Source organism: Salvia hispanica, chromosome 6 (genome assembly GCF_029641045.1).
Source record: "Salvia hispanica isolate PSC_SH4W2 chromosome 6, Shi_PSC_v1, whole genome shotgun sequence".
Classification (NCBI taxonomy): Eukaryota; Viridiplantae; Streptophyta; class Magnoliopsida; order Lamiales; family Lamiaceae; genus Salvia; species Salvia hispanica.
In genome coordinates, this window is record NC_142697.1 from 31,620,276 (window position 1) to 31,633,612 (window position 13,337).

Below are 13,337 nucleotides of genomic sequence, written 5' to 3' on the forward strand. Positions count from 1 at the left end.
TCCTATACTATGCAGAAAATGTCATAAAATGGTTGATCATGATTCAAGGAACTCTGGCAAAGAGAAGAGTTAAAAATAGAAATAAATTAGTTGTTCCTATCACTATTGTTTCTGTTTATTGGCATACATATTCCTTGGTTTGGATATTCCATAGCATTCTTGTTTCCATGTTGCTATGGAAGAATAATAATCTCCACTTATGTTCTTAATGTTATCTCATTTTATTTTTCATATACTGTTAAGATTTTTCAAAACATTCAGTGTTGCTTACATTTTCAATTACATATAAACAAATGGACATCAATACAAATTTATAGATATTTTCAATAAATGGTGTATAAATTCTCAACAACACTATTTGGAATTTTCAATAAATGGTGTATAAATTCTCAACATAACTATTTGGAATTCTCAATAAATGGTGTATAAATTTCCAACATAACTATTTGGAATTCTCAATAAATGGTATAAAAATTTCCAACATAACTATTTGGAATTCTCAATAAATGGTGTGTAAATTCTCAACATAACTATTTGGAATTCTTAATAAATGGTGTATAAATTCTCAACATAACTATTTGGAATTCTCAATAAATGGTGTATAAATTCTCAACAAATGGTATATAAATTCTCAACATAACTATTTGGAATTCTCAATAAATGGTGTATAAATTCTCAACATAACTATTTGGAATTCCCAAGCGACAAAATCTTTGGTTGTCTTCTTATGTTCAATGTTTCTGCCTCCTCCTCGTCTCATTGTTTTCAAAGTTATCGCTATCTTCCTCTGGTCTAGATCTTTTCCCTGTAGTATTTTTGGTAAACATAAACCATGATAATTTATTTAGAAACAAACTCATGACAAGTACTACAATCATTCTAACAGGCTGTTGAATTCACAAATATCAACATACAACATACATTTAGCTAAGACATCATCAACACATATCTAACCCAATATCAACATATAGCTTACCCAATATCAACTAGGGCTTACCCATTATCAACATTTAGCTAAGACATCATCAGCATATACCTTACCCAATATCAACATATAGCTTACCCAATATCAACATAGGGCTTACACATCATCAACATTTAGCTTACACAATATCAACATATAGCTTACACATCATCCACATATAGCTTACCCAATATCAACATTTAGCTACCTCAATATACATATTTGTACTAGATACAAAAGCTTTCAAATATTAACAGAACTTCTAAACAATTCATTATAGCTTCAATCTTTCAGAAAATGAAGATTCACATTCTCATATGCTATCAAATCAGAAATCAATCTACCAACAATACAAATACATAAGCTTATAAACATATTTCACTAAAATTTGAACCCTAATTCTTTATTGAAATCTGAAATCTCAAACTGCAATACAAAAAATCAGAAATCGGTAAATCAAATTGAAAAATACCTTTCAATTCAGCAGGAGCATTTTCGATTGAAACCATTGCACCTTTTTTGAAGTCGTTCACTGCAAAATAAATGTATTAGTTTCATTTCTATTGAAAATTTAGCAAGTTTAAAGCAAATTTCGGAGTTTAAATTTCATATTTACCGTTGTTTTTCTTCAAATCTGTGAATCTGCCCTAGGTTGAGCTTTTCTTCGTAGGAGAAGGGGAGTTTTCGAGCTATTCTTCTGTATTTGAGTGAGAGATATGTGTTTTGGAGTAGTGAATCTGGTTTTGGACGGCGAAAGAGATTGAGAGAGGAAATGACGTGAACGGCGACGAGATTGGGAGATTGAGAGAGAAAATGCAGTGAACGGCGACGAGATTGAGAGATTCAGAGAGAAAATTCTGAGAGATTCATAGAGAATGCAGTGGTGATTGGGGCGACAGATTGAGAGAGAAAATGAAGTGAATGGTGTGGTTGTTGAAGGTGGAATGAATGGTTTGAGAAATGAAATTGAATGTGCGTGCTGAATTTTATGTGAATTGTCCATTTTACCCTATCGTTGAGATTGTTAATTCAATGTATTGATATTTTTTTATTCAATCTCAGCCTTTGATTTTTAGATCAAAGGGTCCATATTTAGTCTCAATTTGGGTTAAGGGGCTAAACTCATTAGAAGTTGACCCCACCATTACGTACTATGTGTCAAATCAAAGCAAATAATATCTCGGCTTAAAATAGCTAACTAATTCCTAAATTCTAAAATAAATTATTAATTTTATCTAATTAGTGATACAATTTATATGGAGAAACTAAAAAAATTTCACCAACAGTTGGACGAAAATATTTTTTCCAATACATAAATTATTAGGATTAAAACATTCTACACGAATTTTAGTTTTGTTTCATGTTTTTCAATATTAAGTGAATTATCTAATCTTATATACTATACTAGTTAAAATTTTGTTAATTATACAAATACTACTCTCTCCCGTCTCATAATAAAAATTTAATGGTTATTCGAGATATTTTCTTCACTTACAATTCATGATTTTTTTCTGATTTAAGACTTTAGTATATTTCTTAATGCAGGCAACCTTCATTAGAGTAATTTAGTTTTCAAGAGATAAATTCGGAGTACTAGCATTATTTAAATTTTTGAGTGTTTCTTGATTTTGCGAATTCTTGCAGATGCTAGTTTTCAAGAAATTACAAAAATTGAATTTTGCGAATTCTTGCAGATGCTAGTTTTCAAGAAATTACAAAAATTGAATTCTGTATACCTATTATGGAAAGTCTGGTACCACTTATCAGTCAGGCAAGATTGCAAGTGAGTCATATCCTCCATGGCCCCATGCTATATAAAATTATAAATTACACTACTAGACGAAAAAAAGGGATCAGGTGCTATTAAAGTCTTGCACTGGCTTAAGAGCATCCGCAATGGTGCTTAGGCCAGCAATAGGTCAGTCATTCTTTCCCCTGCCACGTCAGCAACATTAAAAAATCCACCTGCCACATCAGATTTAGGCCAGCCATAGGCCAACAGCAATAAAAATAATTCAAAATATACTACATTTACGGAATTAAAATTACGATTAAAATACGGAATTAAATTTACGACACATATACGGGAAAATTCATTAATTGCATTTAAAAAAGGTACATAGATTAAAAAAAATTACATTTAAAAAGGTACATAATAAAGAAAAAAAACTATCGCCGTGCAATCCTCCGTGCCCAAAACTCTTCAATTATATCCTTTTAGAGTTGAATATGAGCATCCACTTGGCGCATGTTGGCAAATTCCTTGAGGCGGTCGGTTTCATCGAGAGGTACCCCCTGTCGTACACTAGGGGTGGCCGTTCCGTGGCTTGGACCGGCTTCATCGTCATTGGTCCAACTAGTCAGTTCTACGCATTCGTCTTCGACGATCATGTTGTGTAGGATAATGCAGGCGTACATTATTTGGGAAACGCGTCCGACATCCCACAAACGCGTTGGACCCTTAATTGCCGGCCATCGAGACTGGAGCACACCAAATGCGCACTCCACGTCCTTGCACGCCGACTCCTGTCGTTCCGCAAAGTAGGCCTTCTTTTCGTCACTTGTTTGCCTGATCGTCTTCACAAAGACCGGCCACCGAGGGTATATCCCATCCGCCAAGTAGTAGCCCATATCATGCCGGTTGCTGTTGGCCACAAATGAGACGGCTGGACCGACGCCCTGGCACTTCTCGTTGAAGAGGGGAGACGAGTTCAGGACGTTGAGGTCGTTGTTCGACCCGGCTACCCCAAAATACGCATGCCAGATCCACAGCCGGTAATCAGCTACGGCCTCGAGGATCAACGTGGGATTCTTTGACTTGTAGCCGGTCGTGTAGGCCCCCTTCCAGGCAGTCGGACAGTTCTTCCACTCCCAATGCGTACAATTTATGCTGCCTAACATCCCGGGGAACCCATGCTTCTCCCCGTGCATCTGCATCAAATTCTGACAATCTTCGGGAATAGGGCTTCGAAGGTACTGCTCACCGAAAACGGCCATCACGCCCCCACAGAAATTCTTCAGACATTCCAGGGCCGTCGACTCACCGATGTGGAGGTACTCATCCCACATGTCTGCCGCGCCTCCTTAGGCCAACTGCCTGATTGCCGCCGTGCACTTTTGAATAGGGGTGTGGCCGGGTCTGCCAGCCGCATCGTGCCTGAAGCGGAAACACAGATAGCGACGCTCTAATGCGCCAACGATGCGCATAAACAACTCCCTGCGCATTCTAAAACGCCGCCGGAACATGTTGGCGGGAAACCGCGGGTTCTCTGAAAAGTAGTCGTCGTACAGCCGCTGATGTGCAGCAGCGTGATCCCGATCAATCACTGCTCGGCGGTGGATAACCGGTGGAGGGCGAGGTATCGCCTGCTGTTCCACCCTACGCATGTACCGTTCCATCTCGCGGTTCATGTAGGCATTCATAGCCTCGTTCATCCTCCGTTCGTACTCCTCAGCATCCCCACCACTACCACCACTACCACCACCGCTACTACCCACGTTACTCATCGCTCGATGATGCTCTTGTACAGAAAGAAAGCTAGAGAGAGAAAACTCGTTAAAACAAGTGGTGCAAATGAAAATGAAACGAAAATCACGTTTATATAGGTTTTTTTTAAAAAAAAAACAAAAATAGGCGCTGGCCTATCGGGCCGCCACAATGGCGGCTAGCCGATCGGCTAGCGCATCGGCCAGCGCCCACCAATTGGCCAGCCCACGCCGATCGGCTCGCCGGTATACCGCTCGCCTCCTCCAATGGTTCGGCTAGCCGATCGGCCAGCGCGAAGAATCGGCTAGCCGGTTGCTAGCCGACCATTGGAGATGCTCTAATGATCAAATATTTGTCCTCAACAACAATATTTTTACTGCTAAATAATCAACTTTATTTTCTAAATTAAAGATATTTTAATTTAATCTTTTGCTCTTTTAGAATGTACTTTTCCATTTGCATCCTCCAATTTTAGTTAGAACATCAACAATAAGGATACTTTTTGAAGCGTTGATGATATATTTAGAAACATAAATTAGCGTCCGTAATTGCAATAGAAAATAACATTTGTGGTATGTTTAGAAACACAAATTAGCATTCCTAGCTTAATTGCAATAAAATATTACTATAAAATAAACAAACTAAAAACATTATAACAATCATTGAAATATAAAATTAAAGATAAATAATTGATATTAGAAAATAAAAATAATTATATTTGGAGAAAAAATTGTGTAAGCATATTTAGGCTCTATTTAAAAGGATGAAAAATTATGAACATTAGTATCATTTTTTATATATAATACTTTATAGATATATGAATTTTAAGAAAAAAAATTTATGATTGTGCCAAATGGCAAAACCTTATTGGTGCATGCATGCGAAAAACGAGAAAAGACAAAGTGGATTCATTTTCAGCCTTGGAAGACCATAAGTCAAGAGAGAGACATTCATTCATTTTTCATTTATTTTTTGAAATAATTTGGAGGACAGAGACAATAAATATGTCTCCAGTTAAAACATGAAAATTTTCTGTGTATGGATTATTACATTCTGTCAGGCCATCCGCATCCATGTCTCTTATCCGTCTCTTAACCGTCTCATCTCTTAACTATTTATGGACCCTACTGTACTTTTTAACTCATCTCTTAATTAAGAGACAACACCTGCATCCTTCTATCTCTTAACTATTCATTCAATTTCATTTTTTATTTTTAATTCCAACAAATTCAATTAATAAAAACACACTTCATTAAATAAAATAAAATTACAATTAAATACCTAAAAAAATAAAAAAGACATAATTTAAAAAATTAGAAATTACAAATTGCACACTTAACCTCAAATAAAAAAAATGGAGGCAAAGAAGCAGAAGAAGGAGTTCTCTAGTGACGATCATCTAACCGTTGCCAAATTTTGCCCAAATGTGCTCCATTAGATCCTCCTGAAGTTGGGCATGGGCGGTAGAATCACGTGTCCTTGCCCGAATAGACAACCGCTCTTGCAAAGACGGATGCACTCCCGTTCGAGGCGGACTACTTGCGGTAGAGCTTCCCGGGGTTTCAGGGTCGAACCAATTTCCCGCCTCAGGTCCTTCGTCGGCGACAATCATGTTGTGCAAGATTATGCACGTATACATGATGTCGACCATATTCTCCATAAACTACTGTCGAGCCGGGGCTTTGATAATGTTGAATCGAGCTTGGAGAACCCCGAACGCTCTCTTCACATCCTTGCGAGCAGCCTCTTGCTTCTGCGCAAAAAGAGACTGTTTTTCGTTCGCAGGCCTGTTGAACGTCTTCACGAAGGTTGGCCATTTCGGATAGATGCCGTCGGCAAGATAGTACCCCATTTTATACTGGCGATTGTTAGCGATGAAGTTGATGGTAGGCGCTTTACCATTCAGAACTTCAGCGAAGAGGTCAGAGTTGTTGAGGACGTTGACGTCATTGTTCGAGTCGGGGACCCCGAAATACGCATGCCAAATCCATAGCCGGTAGTCGGCGACGGCCTCAAGTATAACGGTGCGGTGGGTGCTTTATGGCCGCTCGTATATGACCCCCTCAACGCCATAGGGCAATTCTTCCATTACCAATGCATGCAATCGACACTCCCGAGCATCCCGGAGAATCCGTGCACTTGTTCGTGAAGTCGGAGTAGAAACTGACAATCTGCGGTGGTTGGCTTCTTTAGAAATTCGTCGGTGAAGGCTACCCGGACGCCTTTGCAGAAGTTCAACAAACAAAGTCTCCCAGTGGATTCTCCGACGTGCAGGTATTCGTCGAACGAATCCGCCATTTGTCCAGTAGCAAGCTGACGGATCGCCGCAGTACATTTCTGGTGCGTCGTGTGGCTAGGACGGCCAACAGCGTCGAACCCTTCTCTGAAGTACTCTTCCCGGCCTGCCAATGTATTCGCGATATGCAAAAATAGCGCGCGTGACATACGGAAACGGCTACGGAAGTAGATATCTCCCCATACCGGGTTCGGACTGAAGTAATCACGTTCCCACCTTGCGGCGGCTTCCTCCCGGTTACAATGGATGTAAGTCCGGTGTCGCCTTTGAAAATAGATGTGTGTTTGTGTGTAAAATGGAGAATGGAGAAGAGTATATATAGAATAATAATAAAAAAAATATGACCATTGAATGGTCATATTACCGTTTTTTTTATTTTATTTTTTTTGAAAATTTGATTTTTTTTTAAAAAAATATGAATTATGACGTCATAATTCTGACGCCCACTCGCGGGTCGGCGAGTGGGCGTCACGCCAGCCGCCCGCGCGCGCCACGTGGCGCCGGGCGCGTGTCTCGCGAGCTCGAGGCCGGCCTCGCCGGGACGCGTCACGCGTCGAGACAGCTCGTCTCGTCGAGACGAGACGGAGCCCGCATCGCTGTCTCGATGCCGCCTCGTCTCGTCGAGACGAGATCGAGACCGCATCGCGCAGCGATGCGGATGCCCTTAAGCGCTAGTCGTTATGTGAAACAATAAGTGCTGCATTTATTTTGGAATTAAACTAGGGTTAGAAAAAATGACTTTAGGAATCTTACCAACTCTCATTTTCAATCAAACAAATGGATTATAGAGAAGAATTCAAATTAGAAATCTCTCTTCTTCTTTTTTTGCACAACATGAAAAAACTCTCTCTTTCATTATTCCTCCATATTATTTGTTTAGAAAAGAGTGAGAAACTTCTACTCTGATCATTAATATGATTGCAAAATCTCATTAACCGATAACGAAGACAGTACCAATGATATGAGAAAAATCTAATTTATAAGGAACAATTAAAAGGAACAATTAAAATCCATTTGCTTTTTTTGTGATAATGGAGTCTAGATTCGTGAAGCAATGTTTTTAATTTTGGATGAAAGTGCACATGCCATTTATTAAAAGATGGAGTAAAACATATACTAATAGAAACAATTTTTTTGTTTTACTGATATATTATTATGTCGCCTAGTAAAACAAAGCTCTACGCTGATTTTAGGTGTCGAAATCCAGCCAGTCATAGCTACAGTCCCAGAATAAATATTCCTAATTTAGATAAAGGAAAATTATGTGTTCAAATATACATTGATTAATTAACTTAATTTAATTCATTCTAAAAATCCCTTCATCAATCATCTCTCTCTCCACTTGTTGCAGGTTACACGAGCTCTCTGCATTTCTGAGTGAGTCTCCTTTGTATTTCAATTTAGAGAGAAAAAAGAAACCTTCAATTTCTCTAATTTGCACAATAATTATTTTCTGTATTTTATAGACATATTTTTTATGGGTAACTTCATATTTTTTATACTTTCGAATCTTTTACGAATAACTTCACATAAAACGATTGATTTTCAATGTTTTCATAATTAGAAAATAGCACGTGGGTGCGGCTAAGTTGTAGTGGCTTCTCATTTAGCATTGCGTGTCTAATGGTCGTAGACCAAATATGTCATACTTCGTAATCTTTTATGGATACAACTCAGATGAAGCGATTAATTTTCAGTCTTTTCACATACACAAAAATTGCACGTGGATTGAAAATTGCACGTGGATGCAGCTAAGTTGTAGCAGGTTCTCTTTCAGCATTGCGTGTCTAATGGTCTTGGACCAAACATGTCATACTTCCTAATATTTTTCCTAATATTTTATGAATACAACTCACATAAATAGATTAATTTCCAATCTTTTCATAATTAGAAAATTGCACGTGGATGTGCCTATGCTGTAATGGCTTTTCTTTTAGCATTGTGTGTGTAATGGTCTTAGACCAAACATGTCATGCTTCCTAATATTTTTTATAATATTTTATGAATACAACTCACATAAATAAATTAATTTCCAATCTTTTCATAATTAGAAAATAGCACGTGGATGTGACTATGCTATAATGGCTTTTCTTTTAGCATTGTGTGTCTAATAGTCTTAGATCTGTAAAAATTAAAAAATAATAAAATTTGGAAATATTTTAATTTGAAATATCACAATAATTATGGGACAAATATTACATGTGAATCTTTCTATCATTATTTTTTAAAAGGAACAATTATAATCCGGATGAATTTTTATGATAAGAAAGTTAAATGATAATGGAGTCGTGATTCGTGAAGCAATGTTTTTTAATTTTGGAAGAAAGTGCATCACCCATTTATATAAAGATGGAGTAAAACAAATATTAATAGAAATAAAAAAAAAATTACTGATGTATTATGTCGCCTAGTATAAAATCCTCTACGCTAATTTTAGTTGTGGAATTCCAGCCAGTCATAGCTGCAGTACCAAAATAAATCTTTCTTATTCAGAGGAAAGGAATGCTCCCTCCGTCTATCTCATTTTATCATTTTCGTCCGTCCACGAATAAATGTATCATTTATTTTTTCTACTACTTTTGGTAATGAACCTTACATTCCATTAGTTTTATTTTATTTTTATTTCAGCACAAAACTATTACTCCATCTGAAAAGAGTCACACTTTTACCGTTTAGGTCGGTCCCACAATAAGAATCAGACTTCATATTTACCATAAATGATAAGTAGGTCTCACATTTCACTAACCCACTTCACTCATATTTTATTATAAAATCAAAATAAAAAAGTGATTCTCATATTCTACTAACTTTTCTAACCCACCATTATTTACATTTCTTAAAACTCGTGCCCACAATAAGAGACACTCTTATTGTGGGACGGATGAAGTACTATATAAAAGTAGGACCCACCTTTAGAGATGCCCAAGGTTTACGGTTCGGACGGTTAACCGCGAAACCGTAACCGGCGGTTCCGGATGGTTCCAAACTGAAACCACAAAAAATCATCGAAAACCGTAAAACCGAGCCAGAACCGAAAAAACTGCCGGAATCGGCGATTCGAAACCGGAAAAGCCCATAAAAGAAAATCACCGGAAAACCACTGGTTTTGGAATAGGAACCGTAACCGGCGGTTTCAGAACCATGGGCATCTCTACCCATCCTCCTTTAACATTTTCCACCCACTTTCTATTACATTTCATAAAATCCGTGTCCGGTTTTGAAACATACTCCCTCCGTCCCGGGTTAGTCGCACGTTTACTGTTGGGCACGGAGGTTAAGAAATTATATTAAATAAATAGGAGAGATGAAAAAAGTAGGAAAGATAAGAGAGAGTAAAGTAAATGATACTCCCTCCGTCCCACTTAAAATGCAACATTTGAGAATCAGCACGGGATTTTATGTAGTGTTGTTTTGTGAGTTAATGAAGAGAGAGTAAAGTAAGAGAGATGAAAAAGTAGAGATAGAGTTGTTTCCATTTAAGGAAACGTTTCATTTTTAATGGGACAACCAAAAAAGGAAAACGTTGCATTTTTAATGGGACAGAGGGAGTAGAATAAAAAAAGAGTGATTAGATGTTTTGTCTTTTGTTAAAAAAGGAAAGAGTGCAAATAACTTGGGACGCCCAAAAAGGAAACTAGTGCAAGTAACGCGGGACGGAGGGAGTATTACTTTTTGGATGTGTCCAACTAAATTGAGTCATTTCCTGTTTTGACTATAACAAAGCATTCTATCACTCTTACGTTATTCCATTACCTAAATTATTATTGTAAGCATAATTTAAATAATAAGATTAAGATTTTTTTAATAGGTTATTCCCTCCGTATTCAAAAAATAGAAACATTTGAAATGACATGGGTTTCAATGCATAATTGGTAAAGTAAGTGAGAAAAATTGGTAAAGTAAGAGAGAGGAAAAAAAATGAATAAAGTAAGAAAGAGAAAGAGAAAAAGTATTGAAAGTCGAATTAGTGGATTGTGGGATCCATGTCCTAAAATAGAAAGATTCTAAAGTTTCTATTTTTAAGAAACGACCCAAAATAAAAATAGTTGCTATTTTTAAAAAACGGAGCGAATATAGCATTATAATAATAAATAATATAAAAACAATAATATAATTATTACTCCCTCCGTCCCATAGAAATTGGCGTCATTTCTGGGCATTTATAATATGGCAAGCAACTTGTACTAACACTCCATTTATTTTTTTCTTGAGTAAAGGTTATTCACTTGCCATCCACCTCTCTCTCTTTGAAGCGGTCTTCCTCCGTATCTCTCTTATGGCTCGGCTCATCAGCAATACTGCATACAAAAATTAGCATTTCATTATAAAACAGAAACCTTTAAATTATATTATTACCATATTCCGAAAGCAACTGAAACCATATCGATGATATATAGTAGGGGCTGACATATAAAGGTCATTAGTGCCACCGGTTTTGAGGACACAATTGAACTGAATTGTAGCACTGTAACCCCCGCCTTTGTTGTCACGACCGCACTTTGCTAAAGATAGCAAACGCGGTTTATCGTGACTAGGGGAGGATTAAAGAAGCGGGGAAGAAAGAGAAATCTCGGCAAAACTGGAATGTACGAAATTAAATTAGTATAACTGGAAAAATATATCAGAGTACGTAATACAAAAGAACATAAACTCGTTATTTACATTGCAGCGGAAGAGTCAAGAGAGGATGACACCGTGTATGGAGACATGATGCATCCAAGCATTTATCAAACTGAAACACATTCGCCATCTCTGCTCAACATCGCCCCTCGTCGTCACCGCTTAACCTGCATATTTAGAAATATATGCAGGGCTGAGTACAAAAGTACTCAGTGAACACATTGCCGAAAAATACACATATACATTTGAAAATATTGTCAAGCCATCATCACAGTAACACTCAGGGGTTTTATTGAAAAGACCTGAGCTTACTAAAACTATTCAAATTGGGCTGCTGCCCCTTTTTTTCTGTACTTAGCCATATCTGATCATCTTGTGCCTCTGAGATGGTATCCTCATACGGTCACCTTCCCTTCCCAACAAGTCAGAGGTATCCTTGTGCCGCTGAGATGGTGTTCTCATACGGTCACCTTCTCTGCCCAACAGGTCAGAGGTATCCTTGTGCCGGGAAGGTGGCCACCTTCCACAGTCACCTTCTCTGCCGTCCGTTCACGGTCAGAGGTATCCCGTGTACACTAGTCCGAGCGGGGACACCACCCTCACTGGGACCCGAATTCGACTTATATATCATCATTCATAATTCACTTGGTCTTAGCCAACAGATAGGCATCATACACAAAACATTTATGGCAAGACAACATCATTAAAATCACGAACATGTGTTCGAGTTTTCACAAAATATAATTTGTATTTTTAGTATAAGAAAGCTCACCTCGTTCGTTTAATTTTCTTAACTTGAAATTCTCGCTCCAACTTTAACTTGCAAAGATAACCTTTTGGAACATCAAAAATATAATATAATGTACTAGTTAGACTTGAAGAAATTCTTAAACTTTAATAGGAATGCATGCCTCCTAATTAATCCTTTTATTTTTCAGTTATCCTTAAGAAAATTTCTAAAAAGCATATATTATGATTTAGTACTCCTTTCGCTATTCCCGAGCTTCGACTAAATTGGTATTCCATGTATTACTACAATTTTACGCAAAACTATAGCAACTCGGATCATAACTAATTATTTTAGCTTACTCAACCAATTTATTCTTCCGTCCAAAATCCCTTAGTAGGGCTGGGTAAATATACCCAAAAAACGGTATATCGATCGTATCGTATTGAAAAATATCAAAAAATATCGAATTTTCGGTATACCGAAACTTTCGTTACGATACAATACCGTATCGAAAGTTTTCGGTATGATAACGATATGAATTTTCTTATACCGCGGTATACCGTTTTATATCGAATATACGATATATATCGTTTATTATTATTATTATGATGATGATGATGATGATGATGATGATGATGATGATGATGATGATGATGATGATGATGATGATGATGAATGATGATGATGATGATAGATGATGATGATGATAGATGATGATGATGATGATGATGATGATAATGATGATGATGATATAATTATTTTTTTTAAGGTTAAAAGTTTAAATCATAAATATATCCATATAACTTAATTATATATTTTTTGATTATGAAGATGTGGATAATGTTTATTTTATTATGTTAAAATTATATTAATTTTGGTTTTATTTTTCGGTTTTGAAATTATATTTTTTGGTATACAAGTACTCGAAATGGTATAAAATTTTGGTATATCGTATGAAATATCGATATACCGTTCAGAACGGTATACCGAAGTTCGGTACGATATACCGAAATTTTGAAACGGTAACGATATAGTTTTTTTCCATACCGAAACTTTCGAACCAATAACGATATGAAATTCTTTCATATCGATATTTTCGGTATGATAATTAAACAAAATTTTTAATACGGTATATCGTATCGACCCAACCCTACCCAACCCTATCCCTTAGAAACTTATTCCATCCAATCCAACAATTCGTCTTGCTTTTTGATGAATCTTGGCCCAGTAATTAATTATT

The 13,337-nt window shown here is 36.8% G+C and overlaps 1 long non-coding RNA gene across 1 annotated transcript; it reads right to left on the minus strand.

Moving 5' to 3' along the window:
* Nucleotides 1-10,821: 10,821 nt before the first annotated feature.
* LOC148923577 (uncharacterized) lies at nucleotides 10,822-12,288 on the minus strand. Its single transcript, XR_016132326.1, has 3 exons — nucleotides 12,140-12,288; nucleotides 11,410-11,534; nucleotides 10,822-11,045 (listed from the first exon to the last, which is right to left on the minus strand). It is a non-coding gene; the product is annotated as an uncharacterized LOC148923577 (long non-coding RNA).
* Nucleotides 12,289-13,337: the final 1,049 nt, after the last annotated feature.